This window comes from Chrysemys picta, chromosome 10 (genome assembly GCF_011386835.1).
Source record: "Chrysemys picta bellii isolate R12L10 chromosome 10, ASM1138683v2, whole genome shotgun sequence".
Classification (NCBI taxonomy): Eukaryota; Metazoa; Chordata; order Testudines; family Emydidae; genus Chrysemys; species Chrysemys picta.
In genome coordinates, this window is record NC_088800.1 from 34,038,091 (window position 1) to 34,062,441 (window position 24,351).

The 24,351-nt window shown below is 44.3% G+C and overlaps 1 long non-coding RNA gene across 1 annotated transcript; it reads right to left on the reverse strand.

The window, feature by feature from the left end:
- Positions 1 to 3,291: 3,291 nt before the first annotated feature.
- LOC135973949 (uncharacterized) lies at positions 3,292 to 23,817 on the reverse strand. The gene is made up of 2 exons (XR_010591067.1): positions 23,680 to 23,817; positions 3,292 to 5,207 (listed from the first exon to the last, which is right to left on the reverse strand). It is a non-coding gene; the product is annotated as an uncharacterized LOC135973949 (long non-coding RNA).
- Positions 23,818 to 24,351: the final 534 nt, after the last annotated feature.

Consider the following 24,351-nt stretch of genomic DNA (forward strand, 5'->3'; position numbering starts at 1 on the left):
GAGCAGGGGGTTGGACTAGATGACCTCCTGAGGTCCCTTCCAACCTTGATATTTTATGATTCTATGAGCATAGAATATGGTCACCCCAGATCTTCCCTACTCCTTATGCAATAGAACCTCCCTTGGTTTCACTTCAAGCAAGGCGTTCTTCAACTGAGGAGGCAGGATAGGATTTGTCCTATATGCAGAGCTTCTCACATGCTGTTCCTTCATGGCATTCCCCCATGCAAATATATTATGTTGTAACAGGGCAACAGTGTCTACCTGAGATACTCTACCCTGGTAACAGGTGTTGATCTTGGTATGGAATGGTTAAGCGTTTTCTGCTGACTCACTGAGGCAAGATGGTTCATTAGTCATGTATAAGGGAGATGGGAGTGGCTCTCCAGAAGTAGATGATCTCGGGTGTGGGCTGAGTAGTCCTAAAGGAGGAGACCTAGGAGCAAAGAAGCCTGGGAGAACATCTGAGCTAACCTTTGTTCTCTTCTTATTGTTTTCCTTTGTTACTAAAGCCAAATTCCTGGGAGGAGGGTAAATTTGGACTTTGCACGGTGTGCAGACTTATGTTTATGGAGTAGGTTGGGGAAAGTGGTTGCTCACACATACTACAATCTGTACGTATCCATAGTGTGCTGCATGTGAAAAAACATGTTCTTTCCCTTCTGCAATAGAGAAAGCAAGCGCTAAATTTGGATCTGTGCTCATCTAATGCTTCTCTCCAATAAGGAAATCAGGTAATTAAAATATGAGACAACTTACCAAATGTCATATATCAGATAAAACAAAGCTGAGTGTGTGAGAGAGAGAAAGAAACCAACTTCAGCAGGAACATCATGCCAAGCCAATGAATGGGTCTGATTTGGATTCTGAGTGACTGCGTGCTCTTAGCAGATTAGTCAGGTGGGAGTCCCCATTCTGACTATCTAAATATCACAGCTGAACTATACTTAGTCATCTTAATGTTTTACTTCACTGTAATTTTATCAAAAGTGTTACCCTCAGTTTGATTCTTCAAGGTACATTACTTGCAATGGAACAGTACTGAAATGAGAGCTGCATCTAAATTAAGCCCAGGTCCAAACACCATCCCTTGTTCCCTCGGAATTCCAGTTGGCATTGGAGATGTTCTTCTGGAGCCATATTTTACAGCTGCCTTACCTCTCTTATGACCCAAACAAAAACTTGAAATCCAAACATCCTCCAAACGTTGAGGGTTCAAGGACTGTATCTGAATTTTGCAGCTCAATCTCCTCTCCTGTTATAATACAGGAATTTATAATACAAGGTGCATTGGGAAGTTTAAGAATATTGGAGAGAAATGTATCCACGTGGGTTACGTTCTCTATGGGTCTAATCCAAAGCCAATTTAAATCACTGGAAACACTGCTATTGACCTCAGTTGGGCATTGGATTGGTCCCTATAAGCGTACAGTATAGAATTAATATATAGGGGGATTAATTTAGCTTTGTGGCCAAATTTCAACTTGGGTAATTTATATTCTCCCTACAAAAACTCCTCCACAATTTCAGCTAAATACAGCATTATTCTTTACTTCCCTGTTTCCTCTGAATGTTATGCAGTGTTATAGAACGCCTATCAGTATATCAGTTTGTTTCCACAGTGCTTTGGGATGATGGCCATGCTGCAGATAAATGAGTGTGTTGTACAGAGAGCATGTGGTGATCATTATGCAGAGTATGTTGCTAGATCTATCTCTTAAATTTATTCTTTCTCAACTGATATAACTTGAGCTATGCTCAGGCCCTTCCAGTTTTGCACTGTATGGTGCAGTACCTTCTTGCTTAGTGTGTCTCAGCTTATCTTTGAAATGTAACAGAGAGGAAGAACTATTTCTGAGTCAGCACTAAGTGCCTTTCTAAACTGGGTCTCAGCTCCTTACCCAGAATTTATTTTGGGAGGTCCTTGAAGCTCGATAGGATTTGATTTCTTCAGCTACAGGATTTCGCCAGTATGAATGGCCAGTGGCGCCCAACTAAATATGAACCATAGTCCTAAAACCCTGTAATTAGAGATGGACCTGAGCAAAAACCCTGGATCGCAAATGTTGAGACACTTAGGCCCTGTCTACACTGGCAAGTTTCTGCACTGTAACTCCCGAGATGTACACACTGCCAAGCCACTTAGTGCACAGAAACTGTGCAGTTGCAGCACTCTAAAAAAACCCACCACAATGAGAGGCGTACAGCTTTCTGTGTCAGGGCTACAGTGCCATGGTGCCAGTGTAGACACCATGGCGATTACAGTGCTACGATTGGCCTCCAGGAGCTGTCCCACAATGCCTGTTCTCACCTCTCTGGTCATCAGTTTGAATTCTACTGCCCTGCCCTCAGATGACCAACTGTCATCCCCACCCCATATATTCCTTTGCAAATTTGAAAGTCCCCTTCCTGTTTGTTCGGTGATGCGTGCAGTGGTCTCAGCGCATCTTTCCAGATGGCCATGCCTGCTCCACGCACCAGGTGATCCCCTGCTTGGATCAGTGCCGAGCTGCTGGACCTCATCAGGATTTGGGGGCAAGGAGGCTGTCCTGTCCTAGCTGCACTCCAGCTGTAGGAATTATGATACCTATGGACAGATTTAACGATGTATGACAGAAAAGGGCCATGACCGGGACACATTGCAGTGCAGGTTCAAAGTGAAGGAGGCCTGGGAGGCAAACTGCCGCTCAGGTGCTGTGCCCACAAGCTGCCGGTTCTACAAAGAGTTGGATGCGATACTCGGTGGCGACCCCACCTCCACTGTGAAGGCCCTTGTGGATACTTCATTGGCTCGCATGCCAGTTGAGAGTGGACCAAGCCAGGAGGAGGAAATCTTGGATCAGGATGTGCAGGGGGCAGACCCAGAGGCAGAGGATGACTCGGAAGCCAGAGATGCATGCAGCCAGGAGCTCTTTTCTACCCCAGAGGAGCCTAGCCAGTGTGATGTTCCCCCCTGGTGTTGTCTGGACCAGTGATCTGCTAGATCACGCCAATCCTTGACTCTGGGAGCCTGCTACCCTGCTCTGCTGTGAGAACCCCCACTTCTGGGCTGTTCACACACAGCCTCTGACATGTAAGCTGCTCCCAGCTACTTGCAACTGAATGACACTAGCCAATATCTCCGGTCCCAGAAACAACCCTAGGAACCTCCATCTTGCAGTGTCCAGTTATGCCCACTGATGCTGCAAGCTTATATAAGTTCGTCAGTTTAACAAAGAAATTGATTTGTACCAGGCTTGATCTCCCAAGGGGTGTCTCTGACATGCTTCAAACCAAACGCATTGCTTCAGGTAGAATAAACAAACAGATTTATTAACTATAAAGGTAGATTTAAGCGATTATCAGTCAAAGCATAACAAGTCAGATTTGGTCAAATGAAATAAAAGCAAAGCACATTCTAAGCTGATCTTAACACTTTCAATGTCTTTACAAACTTAAATGTTTCTCACCACAGGCTGGCTGCTCTTCAGCCAGGCTCTCCCCTTTGATCAGCTCTTCAGTCACTTGGTGGTGGTGGTGGTGGTGTCTGTAGATGTAGGAGGAAGAGAGAGAGCATGGCAAAATGTCTCTCCCTTTTATCATGTCCTGTGACAAAGCTCTGTCCTTGTCTCTGTGGGTCCCACGCTTCCTGGCGGATTTCGCTAGACTCAGAGGCTCACTGTGACCCTCCACATAGCCCTTCTCTTTCTAGAGGCAAGGGTCACAGCTATATGATGAGTCATTTTCATCATAAGCCAGCAAGGGAGGTGAGGAGAAGCTACTCTTCCTTGCACAGTCTCTGTTGTCTCCCAGTCTCAGTGATTAATTCGGGGGGAGAAAAAGGAGGAGCTCGGGCCCGCCCTCTACGCCGGGCTCCAGCCCAGGGACCCTAATAGTATCAGCTATGGTAGCTGACCTTTTAGAAAGAGGACGTGTACAATTCCCTGGGCCACTTCCCCACAGTAGCCCCCACTTCCTCAATATCTACTTCACCCTTACCTCAGGGTCTCCTTCCTTGTGCCTGATATGGTTTGTACTGCTCTGTTTCTCCCACAGCGTGGCTTCCTCCTACAGCCCCTGACATGCGCTCCCATCTGACTGGGAGACTTTTAACTAGTTTCAGCCAGCTCCTGATTGGCTTCAGGTGTCCCAATCAATCTAGCTGTCTTCTCTGCCTTCTGGAAAGATCTTAATTGGCACCAGGTGTCTTAATTGACCTGGAGCAGCTGCCATTTGCTTATCCTGGTCACAGGGATTTGTTTAGCCTGTGGCTATTATATCTGTCTCCCACTACTTTATTGTAGCCATCTAGCCTTGCCCCATCACAGTCCTTTCTTTCCTCTTTGCTTCCCCACTACCACCCACCTTCAGAGTCAGGTGAGCATTACCTCATCACAGTTTCAAACTGGCCAAAGGAAGGAGATGACTCCCTCGAGGGTCTAACTGATTCTTTTGTTGCTGCATGAGCCAGTGTCCATTGTTCCTGTGAGGCTGGGCTGGGTTTGTCCCATGAGTTTTTGCATGGGCTTGCTTTAAGCCATGAGGATACATTTTCAGCCTCAGAACTATATACATGAAATTATAACCTATAACCTTATTATAACATTACTGTAACAATTACTATAACGTCACTCTAACAACCATGCTCAGTGCATCATGAGCCTTCCGAAGACACCCAACATGACAGACTTTGCATTGGATACCACACAAGCATTTTATAAAGATGAACATGGGGGTGTAGGTTGTTCCCTTGAGGTACAGAGCATCACCAGTCACAGCAGTTGGATCTTGGTGAAGCGCAAAGAGGAGAGGAGGTCCCTGGTAAGTGGATTTGATTTTGGGAATTGCTGAAGCGAGTTGTTGGGGGCAGAAGGGTTGCAGAAAGCAGGCTTGTCTCCCACCGCATGCCCAGTCTGAGTGGCGGAACAGGCTGTTGATAGACTCCCTCACTTCATGGGAATCTCCCTCAGAGATATACAGGAAAGTCTCATGGAGATACTGGGCAATCCGCTGCCACAGGTTCCTCGGCAGAGCTGCTTAGTTTCTTGCCCCGTTAACGGTAACTTTCCCATGCCACTGTGCCATCGGGGGGGGGGGAGGAGGGGAACCATTGCTGCACACAGGCAAGCCGCATAGAGTCCAGGACGGAAGACGTAGGCTTGGAGAAGACACTCCCTTGATTCCCTGCTCACCCTCAGCAGCGAGATATCTTCCATAATGATCACATCCTGTGAAAAGTGTGGGGACAGGAATGATTATCAGGCCCCACCTACAGTGCTGGGTCTCCCCAAGAGCCATGTGCCCAGTGTACAGCAGGGTCCGGGAAAAGTGATTTACCCTGCCCCTGTGGCTACTCGCCATTTTGGGGGTCTTGTGGCTCATGTGTGCTTGCCTGGGGTCAGCCAGTTAGTGACAGGTGTGTGTGTGTACTGGCTGTGTTTTAAAGCACTGATTCAGTGTTGTCTGTGTTGCAAACAATACTGCTTCTGTAAAATGTTGCATTTAAACTTCACAGAGATGACCTTGGGAGCCCAGCCTCCCTCTTTGTTATCAGTGACAGAACAGCTGCGCAGAATTAGAAAGCAGCCAAGAAGAACTAAGGAGGATTTTCTCTGTGAGGTTATGATGCACTCCGCCGCCGAGAAACAGGAATTGAAGGAGTGGCGGGACAGCGAGAAGAGGGACCAAAAGGAGAATGTGGCATACCAGAAAGAAGCCATGGAGCAGCTGTTAAACTTTATGGAGCGCCAAGTGGACACGCTCCAGGCAATACTAGTTCTTCAAACTGAGTAGCTCCATGCCCACCCTCCCTTGCAGCCGCTGTCACAAAGCTCTTTCCCATGTGCCACACACACACCTCCAACACATTGTCATCAACCTCCTGACTCCACTCTCTACCCGCAGCATTGCACTCCTCCCCCCTCACAGTCCAGCAGTGTGGACTCCCACTACCCAGTGCACTCAACACCCATCCCTCTGCAGTTTGGCCCTGCTGAAGTACATCGCCCACTGCACTGAACTCCAAAGGAGAAAGTTGGGTATGAGCCCTGGACATAAACAAATCTGTAGGCATCCCGGGACCCCTCCTCCTCTTGAGACTCTCCCATCCCCCTTCCGATGAATTTTTTCGTTTGACTCTCTCCTCTGGTTGTTGTCTTTTAATAAAAGAATTGTGTTGTTTTGAAAGCAACCTTTATTCTATTAAGTGAAAGCATAAAGAGCCCTGCAAAGCAACATACAATTATATTAAGCCCCCTTCTTGCATCATGTGTACAAATCACCTCCTAGCATTACAATCCTTGCAATCACGAGCATAACAACAAATATTAGTGGCTTTCAGCTTCAAATTGCTGACTCAAGGCATCCCTGATCCTTATGGCCCCACTGTCAAGGTTCCCTCCCCACTCTGAACTCTGGGGTACAGATGTGGGGACCTGCATGAAAAAAACCCTAAGCTTATATTCTACCAGTTTAGGTTAAAAACTTTCCCAAGACACAAATTCCTTTCCTTGTCCTTGGACGGTATTGCTGCCACCACCAAGTGATTTAAACAAAAATTTAGGGATGGGTCACTTGGAATCCCTATTCCCCCAAAATATCCCCCCAAGTCCCTTCACTCCCTTTCCTGGGGAGGCTTGAGAATAATATACCAACCAATTGTCTTTAATGTAAGTATAGACCAGACCCTTTATCTGTAGGACACTAAAATCAATCAGATTCTTAAAAGAACTTTATTATAAAGAAGAAAGTAAAAGAATCACACCTGCAAAATCAGGATGGAAGGTAACTTTACAGGGTAATAAAAAGATTTAAAACACAGAGGATTCCCCCCTGGACTCAGCTTCATGGTTACAAAAACAGGAATAAAACTACCTCTTAGCATAGGGAACATTCACAAGCTAAACCAAAAGATAACATAACACATTTCCTTGCCTTACTTACAATTTTTGTAATCTGAGATGGATCATTTCAGGTAGATTTTCAGGAGATGTTGTACCTGCCTGGTCTCTCTCTCCATCCGGAGAGGGAACAAACAAAGAGCACAAACAAAACCTCCCACACCCAGATTTGAAAGTATCTTCTTTCCTTATTCGTCCTTCTGGTCAGGTGCCAACCAGGTTATTTGAGCTTCTTAACCCCTTATAGGTAAAGCGATTCAGTACAGCTGCCAAGGAGGGATTTTATGCTACTCTTTCCTTTATATTTATGACACCCACGCTGTGCCCCTCCGTTAGCCCTGGTCTCTGGCTGTTCAAACTCAGCCTCCAGGCACTGAGCCTCTGCAGTCCAGACCTGAGTGAAGCTTTCACCCTTCCCTTCACAAATATTATGGAACGTATAGCATGCAGTTATAAGCATAGAAATCTTGTCATCGGCTATGTCCAGCTTCCCATACAAGCATCGCCAGTGGGCTTTTGAACAGCCAAATGCACACTCAACAGTCATTCTGCACTTGCTCAGCCTGTTGTTGAACCACTCCTTGTTGCTGTCAAGGAGCCCTGTGTCTGGCTTCATAAGCCACAGCATTAAGGGGTAGGCAGGCTCTCCCAGGATCACAATGGGCATTTTGACTTCCCCTATGGTGATCTTCTGGTCCAGGAAGAAAGTCCATGCTTGCAGCTTCTTGAACAGGCCAGTGTTCCGAAAGATTTGTGCATCGTGCACTTTTCCGGACCAGCCTGCGTTAATGTCTGTGAAACGCCCATGGTGATCCACAAGTGCCTGCAGAACCATTGAGAAATACCCCTTGCGATTAATGTACTTGGTGGCTAGATGGTCAGGTGCCAGAATTGGAATGTGTGTGCCATCTATCACCCCTCCACAGTTAGGGAAGCCCATTTGTGCAAAGTCATCCACAATGTACGTTGCCCAGAGTCACGGTCTTTCGGAGCAGGATGCAATTAATGTCCCTGCACACTTCTATCAACACGACGCCAGTGGTCGACTTTCCCACTCTGAACTGGCTAGCGACCGATCAGTAGCAGTCTGGAGTAGCCAGCTTCCACAGTGCAATCGCTACACACTTCTCCAGCGACAGAGCAGCTCTCATTCTTGTGTCCTTGCGCCGCAGGATGGGGGCGAGCTCAGCACATAGTCCCATGAAAGTGGCTTTCCTCATCCGAAAGTTCTGCAGTCACTGCTCCTCATCCCAGACGTGCATCACGATGTGATCCCACCACTCAGTGCTTGTTTCCCAATCCCAAAAGCAACGTTCCATTGTGGTCAGCACCTCTGTGAATGCCACAAGCAATCTCGTGTCATAGCTACTATGTGTGGTAACATCAGTGTCGCACTCCTCTTGTCTTTGTAGCTTAAGGAATAACTGCACTGCCACTCGTGACGTGTTGGTCAGAGTGAGCAGCATACTGGTCTGCAGTTCGGGATCCATTCCTGCAGCCCAAAAGAGGCAGTGCGCTCAGTACACAAACAGTTGAAAGATGGCGCCAAATGCGGAATGAAGCACAGGGATTGCTGGGATGCGAAGTAATGCATCACGGGTCATTGGGACCCTCCGCCTTCCCACAAGTCTTAGCGGCAAAAGAGAAAGAGGTGCTCTGTGGGATAGCTGCCTAGAGTGCACTGCTCTGAATAGCGCTGCAAGTATAAACACGCTATTGCACAGGCAGCTGTCAGTGTGAACACACAACAGTGGTTTTCCTTCTGCGCTCTCTGAGCGGTGCTGTAACTGCTGGTGCTGTTACTTTGCCAGTGTAGATGTGCCCTTAGATCTGAATATGAACCATCTCACTTTGACCCACCTTGAACAGCCTTTCTAGACCTGCATGGGGGTAACATTTTCCAGGGTAAAAGCAGTTGAAGCACTTTCTCCTCCTCCAAAGCAACTAAAGGCTTTAAGGCGCGCCATATCTTAAACAATGTGTCCAGCCTGCATAGACTTTTTGGTAAGGTGGCCTCAGACATGATGCTGAAAAGCAAGGAATAGCTTTTATGAAGCTGAACAGGAGATTTTTCAATGTGCAGGAATGAGTGTCTGAGGAAGGGAAAAAAGGGTTGGGGGGGGGCGATAGGTGAATGGTTTTGTAATGAGGTATAAGCCTTCTTCCCCTGACTCACTTTGTTTTAAGAAATTCTGACTGCTGATTGCACATATGCATCCTTTGGCAGAGATGTGCAGGGCAAAACGTCCCTTGATCTGGAAGTTAAACATTGAGCTAACCGCCCTTCCCTCCTACTCCCTCCTATCTTGTTCATAAAGGAGCTTTTCATTTGATAATCAAAGGTGAAGTTTTCATAGCTATAGTCTATTCGAGGATGGACAACAATATTATGGCAACAAAGCACTGTCTTCAATAGATCAGGTATTTAGTTTTAAGTAGTCTTTATCTCTGATGTACTCTGAAAGTCAAGCTGGAACTGTTCTAACTGTGCACAAGGTCATTTGAACATTTCAGAGTCTGGAAGCTCATTTTTTAGTTACGAAAGCTACCTGTGATCTACAAAGTTTTGGGTTTGGGCCAAAATTATGCTTTCAGAGTCTCAGATGACTCAACATTACACTTTGTGCACAGATAGAACTTTCCCAACTTAATGGTCATCGTACATTGGAGGTGAAACTTCTTAAAACTGAGTATCAATCAGTTGATGATCAGGCATTTTAGCAGAAATGATTGTGCAGTAGGTTTCCTAGTGAAATTCCTCCAATGGATAGCTCCATTTATCTCACTGTTGCTCTGAGTTTCAATGCGCAGGAAGTTCTCATGCTCCATAAACCCCTTGAGAAGAAACCTATTTCCTGGTGTCATGGTATAAATGCTTTTGAGACCCAGTTTGCCTCTCTTTTTATACCTGAGGATCTTAGGCTATGAAACTTCATTCTAATTTCTGCACAAACTCTTGAATAAATTCTTAGACCACCATGTCTTCGTATTTCAAACTACACTTTATTTTTCATTTTAAAAACCAAAATGCTGAGAAAAAATTAGCTGATGGACTGAATTCTCCCTTCATTGTTATGTATGGGGTAACATAACAGACTGTAGCTTAACCTTCAAAACCCAGCATTTCTTAACCAGCCTCTGGCTTCTTCCCACTATCACTTAAAGTACCACTGGCTAGAGCTGGGAAGGTGCAATGCTTCACTGCATTCTTCATGAACTGTAAAATACCATATCAGGCAGCATAACGGTTTGAGGTCAGCTTACTGAAGACAAGCTGGGGATTTGATACTGTTTTGAGGGTGTGCAGAGAGAGAGGGTGTGGGGAAATGTCTTACTTTACAAATTACCAAATTAAAAGAACAAGGATCCTGTGGCCTGAATGAAAAGCCATCTCATACTTCACTCCTACCTCCCACTAACTGACATCTATTGATACTTTTTCTGTGTCCAGAGAATCTAGACCTGTGCATAACTCTGCTTCATTTTTTTCCTCTTTAAAAACTACATATAATTGTTTTATGTAACTCGCCCTGGCTGTGACGTACACTTCATACTACTGCTTTTTGGTCATTTTCACTCCCTTGTTCAGCAATTGTTTACGTACACACATGATGAAAGAGGAAAAATCAGATGACAACTAAGTCCCTATTCTCTCTAATGCGAGCATGTGCCAACACCACAGTGTATGACAGTGCCACAGCACATGTTGCGATGCACTGGGAACACTGGACATATTCTGTCACTCAGGGCCGGCTCCAGCTTTTTTGCTGCCCCAAGCGGCGAGGGGGAAAAAAAAAAAGCTGATTAGCCGCAGCGGCACTTCGGCGGCAGCTCAATTGCGCCGCTTCATTCTTCGGCAGCAATTCTGCGGAGGGTCCTTTCAATCCCTCTCTTCCTCTTCGGTGGCACTTTGGCGGCAGCTAAAAGGGAAGAGAGGGACTGAGGGAATTGCCGCCAAAGACCTGGATGTCCCGCCCCTTTCTATTGGCCGCCCCAAGCACCTGCTTCCTTCGCTGGTGCCTGGAGCCGGCCCTGCTGTCACTAAACAGATGCAACAACTGCATCAAGAAATATGTTGCATGCAATGTTGTATTCAATATCACTGTTAGGGTGGGAGTATTTTTCAGAGGAAGAGCATTATGGTCCCTCTCTTCCCCTTTAGCTGCCGCCAAAGTGCTGCCGAAGAGGAAGAGAGGGATTGAAAGGACCCATAGCCAATTTACTTCTAGGGATGTACCTATTTTCTTTAAATTAGGATCCTTGGTGCATACCACGTTTATGTAAAGTAACTGAAATAGACTGAATTCTCTGACTGAACTGGGCCTGCAGGGCCCAGGCCTGCCCCCCCCCCCCCCAGGGGGCAGGGAGGGAGTACTACTCAGCTCCTCTCCATCCCCAGCTCCACCCCCACAACATTAACTTTTTTCAACGGGTGGTTGTGGGAATTTGGAGCTACAGGTGAGACCCTTGTTTTACGTTCGGTGGCTCCTTTCAATAACCCACAGCAGGTGGTATTGCTGCAGGCCCTGAGAAGCAATTCTCCCAAACCCCTGGGTAGAGCAGCAACACTTTGACACAGAGGCTGGGGCCCAGCCAGTAGCCTCTGGGTGGCATCATGGACCAGCCGGAGGAAGGCATTACTATCAGAGAGGAACCACCCAGGCTGGCAAGAGCGGGGCCCAGCCAGCAATGGCACTAACCCAGGTGGCAAGGGAAGAGGAGTAATAACAGGGGACAGGCTATCCACTGGATGGGGAATAACAGATGTCCTGTTTCCTTAGTGTGATCATCTTTACCGTGCCATCTCCAGGGCTCTAAAATCAAGACTAGTCTCATTTAATGCCAAAGTGGGAAACTTAGAATTCCCCTGCAACTGCCTAATATGTCAAAAAGTAAGACAAAGTTAAATGCATCTGGATTCAAACTTTCTAAAATTACCCTGCATGTAACCACTGGGCTTGGACTGGCTCCCGGTTGAGTCAGGGCCTGAGCCAATTTATAGGCCAAATACAAGTTATAAGTAACTTGCAAAAAGAGCATGAGTGAGGAAAGGAAGCATACATCCCTTATCACAATAGTGTCTTTAATTTCTAACAGGCACAGGCTTGTGTTTTCTCTGTCCATACCACAGTAGCTCAGTTAGACCAAGTGCAGCTCAAAATACAAAGGAAACAGATCAAATCAAAAGAGCAATTACGCTGCTTAAAATTACAAGTTGCTGTTAAAATATAATAAGCAAAATACACTCCACATCAAAGAGAACTTTAAAATACAATCTAAAAGACTACAACCTAAACCCAAACCATGTGCATTGCAGAGCTCATCGAGGACAAATGAAAAACCAAAACTGTGCCAAACAACTCCAAATGGTGACATGGTTACAGATGATAAGGTCTGTGAGTTCAGGTCCAGTGGGAACGTGAAATTAATTTCAACTGTCAAGTGTTGGGGTGAAATCCCATAAAGCAGAATATGGCTACATTCCACAGGACCCAAATACCATGTTTGCTTAAACCACTTCCAAAGTGGACTAAACTAAAACAGAAAAAAATCTTATTCTGGAATTAGCATGTCCACATGGGGAGTAATTGCTAACTCCCATACTCCTGGAAAGCCTCCCTTTGAGAGATCATCTGCTGTGAAGGACCCTTTCTTCCTGGACCCTGAGGGTGTTACAAGAGTCATTTGTAGCCATCTTGACTTGCAAAAGTAACAGGAACAAGTTGATATAGAACACTGGATTTTTATTTATTTATTTATTTGTATAATATATTCATGTTATGAATCCTCTTGGGACCATAAAACTAGGACTAAAACAGCTGGAAATCCTAGTTGCATCATAGTTAATCAGTGATTCCTAGCAAGAGCAGGCTTTTCTGAAGGTGTGCCACTGTTAAATTACTTGTTTCTGCATGCAGGTAGCCCATAACATGTATCTATTAGCATAACCTTTAACCCTCTATGACGTAACCTCATTCTAAGCCCATCACCAAGTGGATAACAGGTATATCTTCTTTTGGTGAGGACATATGCAATTATTCATAGTATGACGAGTCTGGCAAATTAAACCTGAAGTTGCAGAGGCAAGTCTGTTCTTTTTGTTTAGTCGGGCCCTGAGTTGTTGCTAAAGCCATTAACTTTGTGGGATGTTTTTTGTTTGTTTGAGGATATTGACTATTTGTATTGGGGGCCATGGACTAGGACCTCATTACCTTAGATCAGTGGTCCCCAAACTGTGGGGCACGGGGTGTGGAGGAACATTTGAGGGGCGCAGCAGGGCCCAGGCCTGTCCCCCCAGGGGGCAGGGAGGGAGTACTACCCTGCTCCGCTCCAGCCCCAGCTTCACCCCCAGGCGAGGCCCCTGGCTGTGGCTCTGGCCTTGGCTGCAGCCCCTGTCACAGTTCTGGCCCCTGCCTTGGCCCCTGGCCCCCTGCTCCTGGCCCCGAGGCCTCATGAGGAGGGGGGCATGACATAAAAAGTTTGGGGACCACTGCCCTAGATGCTGTATAAACGGAACAGAAAAGACAGCCCCTGCCCCAAAGACTTTACAATCTAAGTATGAAACAAGAAAAAACAGCTGAAAACAGACAGACAGATGGGGAAGTACAAGGACACAATGAGGCAATATTACTTTAACAATTTTACTTTGTTCATCATGCCCAAGAGCATATACCATTAGCCAGTGGGATAGGGCTGGGAAGTGAAGCTGCAGTGTGATACTGTACGTGATAGAAGATGTGCAACAGGAGATTGTGCAATTTACAGTGGAATTAAAAGTCCCTGGAAGGGTGTTGGTTCTGCTGCTTTTGAGGCCCATGTGCTAGTGTAATGCTGGATGGGGTAACATGGTACAGAGGTGGCCATTTTACAGTTGAAGCGTTACATGTATCTTGTAGTATAATCACCTCTGAATCATGGAGTCTAACACACCAGTAACAAGATATCCTTTTGCATGACACAACTCCTCCAAGATGGAGCCAACCAATCTTTCCCCTGAGTCTCTTTCCTGTCTTTTTAGTTTGCTATGCTGTCCATTTCCAGATTAGCATCTTTGAAAGAATCTGCTCCCTGCTCTTGCAGCTGCTGAAATCACAGCTAGCTACTTCTCATTTGGGGATGAGGCAGGCAAAATACCCTGAAGGAAGGGCTGGGCTGGGCACACTGCAGAGGTATTCCTGCCACCATGGGCAGCACATGAACCACTGCCTGGGGGAGGATAGTCCCCAGCCCTGCCCCTTTCACACTGCCCCCCCCCCACTGCAGCCCAGAGCCCCCCCACTGTGACCACCAGCCCCTGCCCCAGACTAGCACCCCCAGCCCCGGTGCGCTGGGAAGACTGGCAGCTCAGCTGCAGCCCAAGAGCGCTGGGTGGGCAGTGCGGTCCCAGCACTTGCCCTAGCCCCAGCGGGGGCCACGACACAGGGACAGGGGAATTGGTGGTGCCCATTCCTGCCACCACAACATCTGTCCATTTTGATTTGTTCTGCCTTGCCCGGTGTTGCTGAGAGTGCTTCTCGGATGCTTGAGTCTGCTTCTAAATGAGGGACTAAGTGAGAGAGAGCACTTGCCCCGCTATGCCAAATCTTAATTGATTTGCAGCGCTTCTCTCAAACAAAAGTACTAGTATCCATAACCTTTATATCTCTCTCAGATTTTGCTCTCAGTAGAAAATGCTCTCTTATGAGGCTATGATCTCCCCGCTTGCCTTTCAGATAGCTCGGCCTTTTACAGATTAAAAGTAATTACCCTGACATTTTATTTCCTGAAAGGATTCATTCATTTCCTTTCAGGACCTTTTTAGGCCTTGGTTCTTCAATTTTTTGGGGTTAAGCAACCCAATGTGATCTGGGTTGAATAATCTGTAAATTGGAGAATGGTGTTGGGTGGTAGTCCTTTCAAAGATTCTGTTACTGTTTAAATTATTAGAGTAATTGGGATTTTTTTCAGTGCTCTGTCACAGGACAAACTTAATTCTTTCATTCCAGTTGTAATTAAACATTGTTTTTCCCCCTCTTCACTTGTTCCCTCGGGCGACTTTGATTTCTTACAAGTGCATTATTTAATGTAAGATGTTAATTAAGTAGAAGGAGTGTTGTCTAGTGGTTATAACAAAGGATTTGGAATCAGGTCTCTGAGTTTTCTTCCTAACTTTGGTAGTGACTTCCTGTGCAACTTTGGGCAATCCACTTAAATGCCCTAGAAGTACCAGTCTATAATATGCATAATTGCATTGATCATACCCAGACTTGATTATTCAACATTTCTAAAGTGCTCTTTGATATTCATGTGAGAAATGCAAAGTATTATTGTTATGATTCACGCAGACTGAATCAATCCTTGCTGCTTTTTCATGGAATGTCACTGATCTCTCATAGACACTTCCTGCCCTGGAAAATCTCTTTGATCTATCCTTCACTATGGAAAAGGTTTGTAGATTAGCTTTCAGGTGTTTCCTAACTTTATGTGGATTTCTTTTCAAAACTTCATCTTGACCAAATGACATTCTTTCTAAAAACAAAAAAGCCTGCATTAAGTGCAAGGCTGGTTCCAGAACACTCATTTTGCTTGAGTCTCTGTATAGGAAATGTTTCCAAATACATGTTCAGTGAAGATACAGTACCAAGTCTTTTGTTTCTCTTCACAACAAATTAGATTTCCCTTGGGGATGCTCTCTCCAAGTAGCTGAGCTAAGGCATGCTAAATTTCTATAATGCACTGTGTCCCATTTCCAGAACTAAGGAAAGATGTTGCCTTTGTGTTGCTGTTAATCCTGTCAATTTTGTTTTCTTGATTTTTTTTTTAAATCTTGGCTGTGTTTAAGGGATTCAAATTTATACAACATCAGACCCATTCTTACAGGCCTCCATCCTTCTCTGGTCAATGCAGTTTTTGCCATTGGCTTTCTCAGATCAAGAGAAGGCCCACAAAACTACTTTCTCCTGTCTTGTTTAAATACTTTTAGGGGAGAAGTTATTTCACTCTCTGCTACATTTAAGGCTTGGTTTTAGAGTCCCTAATTTGATACTTGGACATTGATTTATAAAAAGTTGAGCCAGCCCCTTAGCATTTTCTCTTCTAGATTTTTTTTTTAAACAGGTTCAAATTTTCTGCAACAATCATGTATGTAGTCTTCAGCCAATCAGAAATTCAGCCATGTTTGTCATTTACCAGTCGCTGGAAATGGGCCAAAACTAGATGTTTTTATCTGAGCTCCTCCCCTCCCAACTTTGGTGCTCCAGGTAAAACAGAACCTAGATCTGAAACTAGGCTGACTTAGAATTTTGTATAACCATATATTCAATTCCTTCAGCCCATCTCAACTGGCTGTGTCTTACAAAGAGATCTATCTTTTCCTTCCATGTGCTCTGTCTGTTACTAAGCTACTTGCTTTTGCTATTTTAAAGAACCAGGTAAAGTGCCGACTGGGTGCTGTTTAAGATCCCCACACATTATTTCCATTCTGCACTATTCCTGCCTGGTAAACGCCTTTACTTTTCCTATTCTTGATCTCCAGCAGCAGGGCTTGCTGCTTGTGTTTTGGGGTGGGAGTGGTTCTGTGATGTGATGAAGACTATTAGGGGCTAAATTGAGACCATCATGATCATTTCATTGCACCTGATCTGGATTTGAGCCTAGGCCTTTACAGATGACAGCCTCTATATGACATATATATGATCTCTATACCATACTGTGACAAGGTTTTAAAAAGGTGTTCTGGTATGTAAAGGGTTACCTGTGGCTGTGCCTGCCTATCACACCTAGGCAGGGTGAGAAAAGGAAAGGGGGAGCTGGCACAAAGAGAGCTAGCAGAGGAAGGGTGTGTCCAGCCTCCTCCCACCTGGCTGTCACTCAGTAGCTTGAGTTGATTTGGTCTGGTTTTGAATTTTGTGTTTGGAAATAAAGCAAGCCCTGAGGAAATGAATAGGAAGTGACTTGTAGTTGGGACTTTCCTTTTTCCTTCCCAGGAGGGTGAGTCTGCACACTGGCTTACACACAGTTATAACTCCTCTCTCTGGATTGTTTCTTTTGTTAGTTAGCAATATTGGATGTGGAAGAAAAGGATGTTTCCTTGGGGTTTCCTCCCTGAGTTTGCAGCTAAAAAACCATTCTTCTTGCAAACTAAGCTCAGGTAACTGTGAGTCCCTGAGAGACAGTAACCTTGGAGCCTCACAATTAGAGCTTATTTGGTTCGTGGCCAAGCTCAAAAACGTGAAACAAAAATTCATTTCAGGTTGACCCAAACAGAAAAGTTTGAAAAAAAAAATAGTTTTGGGTCAAACTAAATATTCTGTTCAACCTGAAACATTTGTTTTTCAAGTTTTTAATCTTTTTTTTTTTTTAAACAAAATAGAAGTAAAATTTGAAACAAGAAGGTGTTTCCTATTGAAAAAATCAAAATAGTACATTTTGAAAATGTCCAAGTGAAATGTTCTGGAGGCGGGGTTCAGAATTTTTTTGTGTGGGTGTGGGGAGGCCTTTTTTGACTGAAACATTTAATCAGATTCAATGAATTCGCAAAATGTTTCGGTCAACCTGAGTCTGCATTTTTCGGGGGGTGGGGGGAGGGAGGGGGAGAGGTGTTAGTTTGAAAATTTTTGCCCAGCTCTACTCACAATCCCATTTTCACAGTCCCTTTAGAGAGTAGACTGGTTTTAGAACTAAATCTGCAGCCAGATGAACCTCACCTGCTATCATTTTATGTTACTGAAGAGTCACATTGTTCTGCTCTGTCTCCCCCTTGTAAAGGGAGTTTGTAGGATAGCTAAAAGGTTTAGGATGTCAGGTAAGCAAAGAGATATTGTAAAGGGCTCTCTGGATAAATCTCAGTTTTGTCCATACCTCTTTGCAATGATATCTCTCTGGATTGCAACAAAGCATCACTCCTGACCCCTTAGGCTGTTACAGCATAAATCATCAGAAAGAACAATGTGTAGCTTACTTATCAGCACAAAGAGCATCAAGACACTGCCCTCTACAATAGGTAGAATGAAAACAATGATGGGAAAGGAAATGCAGGGAAGCAGCATGGGATATTTAAGTAAGAGCTTATGTTCTATAAGGTTTGCTGGAGCTTGCTAGTGGCTCAAGTGAAATATGATTGAAAATGTCCATTTTACAATTTTGGGTGTACCTTTAAAACTCTAAATGGGTTTGGAAATGTTTAAAGTGGCCCACGGATTTCTCCAAATGCCTCTGCCCATGCTCATGGCTTCTTCCTTCAGTAACTTGGTGCCCAAGGTGCCATCATTTTCCACACTCCCAAGTTCAGTTCTAATTGGTCTGCCCAGGGCTAGGAAGAGCACAAAGCTTTAGAAGCTCTTAGGGAACTCATTGTTTCAACGTTTGCTGTGACAAACTCAGGATCAGATCAATGGGGATGCATTTCCCTTGACAACCTTTCCACAGATATCCAGGATGTTGTAAAATCTAAATTACAAAGTCATGTAATTACTTGCCAGCCAGCTGGGGGGTTTTGCTGATAGTGACTTCATGAGATCCTGATTTCCTTACAATCCAAGTTCTGGGATAGAAATTTGACATGTTAAGACTGGCCCTAAGGCTATCTTTTTGAACATGTAGGTAGTCATGCTGATTTCTCTGTATGTAAGTTTTATTGTCGTACGGTCAGAACAGTGCACAATGTAGGAGATAATCTGGTTTTATCCTGGTAGGAATCAGTAAATTTTTGTTATGTTTTTGCTCAAGATTTTACTTCTTAAAAGCTGGTACTTATGTGCTTTCCAATGTACTGTGCACGCAATGCAATCTGACATTAACTCTATTTTAATCTTTTCTTTTAATAAGTGATCTTTTGAGGGACAGATTTCTGAGCTGCAACTATGGAACATGCATGATTAGTTTATTTTTACTGATGCTAAGAGTTATAAAATCAGAAGAGAGAAGCATACACAAAAAAAACATGAATGGTATAACAATCCTGAGATTCTTCTGAACAAATGTGGCTGTACTGAGACCTTTGGTTTAGGTTTGCTTGAAGGACATAGGAAACATAATAAATATTAGCTATTTAGCTTCTGTTCCTAGAAACTTTATCCGCTGGTAGGTCTGTCTGCACCCTGCCTGGAGAAATAGTTGCCTCATGGGAAGTTCAGGAAGTTAAACAATAATATATAGTATGCATTTATTCTGCAGATGGTTAATTAGTTATTCTTTGTGATGATACTATGCACATCAAATTAAAACATCACTCTTTATTCTAAGCAATTTGTTGCTACATACAGCCTATTAGCATTATTGTTGAATATTTTGGATAAAATGTTCATTTGCAAAAGCTCTGGAAGTATTTAGTACTAGGAAGTAGGGTTTGTACAAGGTGATATAAAAATTTCTACAGACACACTAGGGTCTCTCAGAACCTTTTAGCAAGTTGGGCCAAATTCATCCCTGGTCTGAGTATAATGGTATTAGAACAGGGTTGACTTTGGCCCACTGAGGTTATTGTGAGAACGGTCACTGATGACTCTTAAGACTAGCAAACTTATTCTGTGGAATGAGGCCACTGTACAACTTCATATGGTCATTTGGTGAAGACTAATTTTTAAGGTTGGCTTATGTTCCCCCACCCCACTCGCCTTCTCCCTCTCCAAAAAAGGCAACCCCATAATGCAGCAGACCTACTCTTCCAGGAATTAGAATATCTGGAGGATGCAGGGCATGAGAGAAGGAAAGTGACGTTAGGCAGAGAAGCAGTGCATGCTGGAAGCCTAAGATGGGAATCTACTTCCTGTAGGGGCCCTGAGGTTGGAGCTTCTTGTACATGGTGACTGGAAGTGCCCCTTCAGCTTTCCCTCTCATCCTCAGGATGGGGGTTCATTACCCACTTCACCACAGAGGCTGGTCTCGGTATGACTGAAGACTGGGCCAGGGTTTGTTTATTTGGACGTTTTTGTTTTGGCACTTGTTAGCTGAGGTGAAACTTAATTTAGCAGACGAGCTAACCCAACTAATAAACAGGGGAAACTGAAGCAGAATTCCAAGACAGGAAACAAACCAGTATCGTCCCAAAGCAGCTTCTCTGCCAGGAGAGTGACTAGGAACCATGTTCAAATTGCTTTGGCAAGAAGTCACTGTTTGTATCACTCACATTTTTTGCCTATTCAGGAGCTTCAGGTGAGAACCTGTGCTACCCTCATAACTAGATGTCATCAAACAACTGGTGGACAGACATGGGTAGAACCCACAGGAGTCTCAAAAAAGCTGAACTGAAGAAGCCACTTTATGCAATACCACCTGCAGTTTTGCGCTCTCTCACAGTGCCTTGTAGGAGAACTCCAGCTGTTTTCTAGAGAAGATTGTGAACCCAGGAGAGGTGTCCAATAAGGAAATGTGAACAAGCACAGTCTGTGGTACTAGAGACCAGCAGTAGCATTCCCTGTCAGGGTTGGTGAGGAAATCTATACTGCACGATTTGTTGTTCCCCAGGGCTGAGACTCTGGTGGAGTGGACAGGAGTCTACAGAAACCTATAGGAAGGAGACAGTTTTTCAGTGTTCAAGACTGGAGCATAGTAATGTCTGAAGACTGGAGGGAAAAATTAAGGCATCTTGAATGAATCTGGGAGACTAGTAAGCATGGATGCGTGAACTGGTTTGGATTCCTTCCACAGGTGGAAACTTGCTGCTTCTGCAAAGAATACCCAGTGGTCATAGGGCTGGAATAGCTGGCCCTGTGTCTTCCCCACCCCATTTTGGAGCCTGGGGGAGTGTAGGGTGGAGAGGTAGGAAGGGAAGGGGATGTGGCTAGAGCCCACTGCAATCTGCTATTCCCACTTGACTGATGCTCTTTGGGAGCCACTGCCAGCTGAGGCAGTTTAAATTCTCCTGGGGCTGGTGTCAAACTGGTCCCAGGATCAGGGAAATGTCATTGGCTCCCTGATGCCATCACCATCCCCTTCCACCTCAACACACCAGGCTGAGACTGGGCACAGCAGAAGATGCAGGCCTGACAGATTAGCAACAGCCACACTAAACTGGATTTCCATTTCTTGGACTTCTGAAGTTGAAATGGTTAAACTGAATGTCCCTCACAACATGTGTAAGCAGTATGACTACCTCAGGCAGCACTGTCTTTCTTCTTGGTTTACCTTCCTTCAGACTAATTTCTGCTGCAACACTTGTTGACAGCTAGGTAGAAGGAGAGCCATTGTCTAGCGCATGCTAGTCTATTCAAAAACATACACCTATTACCATTGCCTCATCCGTCCACCCCTTCACACACATCTGTTTTTATTTCTTCCACTTGTTGCACCTTTTGGCTAACCAAGACAGTAAGCTCTTTGGGGCAGGAACTGTCTCTACTACACTCTGGTACAGTGCCTATCACAATGGGGCCTGAATCCCTGGCGGGAACACCGAAGCACTGCTATAATACTAAGAATGAGGAACACACTGAAATAAGAACCTTTGTCCAAAACCTCAAACCCTTTGTGAGAGTCGGAAACATTCTGTTAACTTCCTCTTTCAGTGTTTTTCACTTTCATGCACTTCCAGGTTCTGAGTGGAAGCAGGGCTGGTGCAACCACTAGGTGAACTAGGCAGATGCCTAGGGCAGCAAATGGTTGGGGGCGCCCAGGGCCGTCCTCAGGCATAGGCAGCTCGGTAGGGCACCTGAAAATTTGGGGCACCACTGGGTCTTAGCGTCCACCCGACTGGTTTTCCTATCCCAGTTCTGACCCTTCCTGCAGGCTCCGAGTCTTCCTGGGAAGGGGATCTAGTAGTTAAAAGAGAAAAAGTCTCCAGCCTGCCAGACCTATTAGCACAACACTGAAACTGTTAAAGAGCCATTCAAGGGGTAATGAAGACATTTAACAGGCATTTGCCAACCCCCAGGTATCTACTGTCAGTTTCTGAATGTACTGACAAAATCAGTTGTGCATGACTGTAATATTTAGTCAGAACATGTCAGTCTACAGGACCTTAGTTTAAAATTTGCTTTAAAAATATTTCATTAGTGAGTTGGTGAAGATTATAAAATCACATCTCTAAAAAATCCTTTCATAAATTTTTAGATGCACAATCATCTTCAGCCTTAAATGCTTGAATCTTCAGACATATGTTTTTTTTAAATAAATTCTTCAAAAGACCACCTTTATCTAAAATGCACATTTTAATTACTATAGTAAAAAAAACTTACTTCCAAAGTCTTCCTGTCCTTTCTGTCCATCCATTTCTCCCTTCACCCCCTCCCCGCCCATTGAAGGAAGCAACAGCCCTTTGCTTCCAGATAGCTGGACAAAGAATTTCCCTTTCTTTACTTCTGACTATCTGATGAACTAGTTTTAAGCAAAATCAGTACCTTAGTAAGATATAAAATCCTTTGTTATGCCTAAAATCTTTGAAAACATATTTTTTAAAGTTGGTGAAATTTCATAAACGTGTATTGTTATGGAGATCACACACAGTAAATTAGTGTTCCCTTTTTCTAAAAGCAATGAACATTGTTATGAACACACTAAACCTCTGTGACTGATTAATTTAAAATAATGTCTGTTTCAGTGAGTTAAATATGTAGTAATCTGGAAATGATTACTTTATGAAGGCTTAAGAGTACATTTAAAATATAAAATCAGCTTAGAAATACTGATTAAGAAAATGTAAAACAGAGAAGAGCTGCATCATGTATTCCATAATATTTAATGTTGTATTCAGCAAGACAGCTGACTCGCCCTTACTACAAAGTTTTTGCAAATAAATGTCTGACAAACTTCAGGGCATATCAAAAAACCTGTGACTGACATTTTTTATTCCCAAGTTTAGTGCTTTTAATTAGGTACATTCTGCATGTCCATTCTGCATGAGGGAGAGGGCACAGGGGTCTCTGCGGGGAACTGTGACTCTCCACCACCGTGAGGTGGGCCAGGCATCTTGTTGTTCTTTCTGCCTTGTCCCTGCACCCCCGCCGGGCTGCAAGCTCAGGCTGCCATCGGGCCTAGGGGCACCAGTTTAACAATACTGCATAGGGCCCCATAAATCCTAAGAACCACCCTGGGGGCGCCAAAAAACGGTGCCCTGGCTCGGCAGGGAGGAGCCGCCTTCCAGAGGCACCGGAGAGCCAGAGTGTCAGCTTGCGGGGTGGTGAGCCCCAGCCATGGAGGAGCCATGTTAATTAATTAGCCTCTTAGAGTTGGTAGGGGAACTCCTACCTTTTCATGTTCTCTGTATGTATATATATCTCCTCACTATATGTTCCATTCTATGCATCCGATGAAGTGGGCTGTAGCCCATGAAAGCTTATGCTCTAATAAATTTGTTAGTCTCCAAGGTGCCACAAGTACTCCTGTTCTTTTTGCGGATACAGACTAACACGGCTGCTACTCTGAAACAAGTAATCCTGTTCTAATCACATGATAGTGGCTATTCTTGGGGTTTCTGGTCTGAAGGGAAATGGGAAATAGAGGAAATCTGAGGAAGGATCTTGTTCTCCCAAGACTGCCATCTCAGTATTACAGTGCCTGAACCTGTACACCAAGCCTTTGGGGTTTGCGTCTGAGTGGTTGTACAACCAGCACTTAAAGAAAAAAGCAAAAATTAAACATGTGGAGCATGGACTTTTCTTTTTCTTCTGGGATAAGTGCATTGGGAAAATCAAAGCAAAGGGAGTATTTGTTTTGTGTTTGATATCACTGTTGAAATGGCACTCAAAAGAGGAGACTGTCTGGAGTAGTCATAAACTTCCATAGTTAACAAAGCATGACTAGGATTTTCCTTTCCGTCAGCTCACTGAGATTTAAAGAGCCAGTGATGTAAGAGCTCTGGGAATCCAGACAGAATTGTTGATCTTACCTCACTGTAAGAAGCAGCTTCTCCTTACAAGACATTGTCCTGCCTTTCTTACGTGAAGGATTCCTGTGCAACTCAGTCAGATGAGGGATTCACATTTCACTTGGGCTAATTATGCTGTCTCCCTCTCTTCCCATTGGCTGTCATAAATTAATATCACCATGCATGGGTCTATCCATTCTGGAAATAGCTGTTGCTACTACAGCTATTTATATCTGCTTAGTGTATATGTAAAACAGGCAGATGTACCCACAGGGAACTTTCAAACTTTTCATAGTTCCTGCAGCAGTTAAGTCAAAGAGGGGTAAATTGCAAAGTCTGTATAGTCCTTGCTTGCTGCATTCTGAAATGTTCTCCACTTCAATAGTTTGGTGTGGGGGAAATGATGCCAAAACTGAAAATGTTGGTGGATTTCTGTGCACTACAATGGCACTCAGATTTCTAAATGGGAATGACTTTGTTCTAAATGGGAATGAAAACCAAAAATTTCAAAATTCTCCACGAAGGAAAACTCCCCCCAAAATTCCTTGTGTTGATCAAAACATTTCATTTTGACATAATCGAAACATTTCATTTCTATTGTGACTTTCTTAATTTTGTATTGTATTAAGGGATGATAAACTTTTTTTTTTTTATTTCAAAACAAAATTGAAACGTTTTGGTCCGAAAATGTTG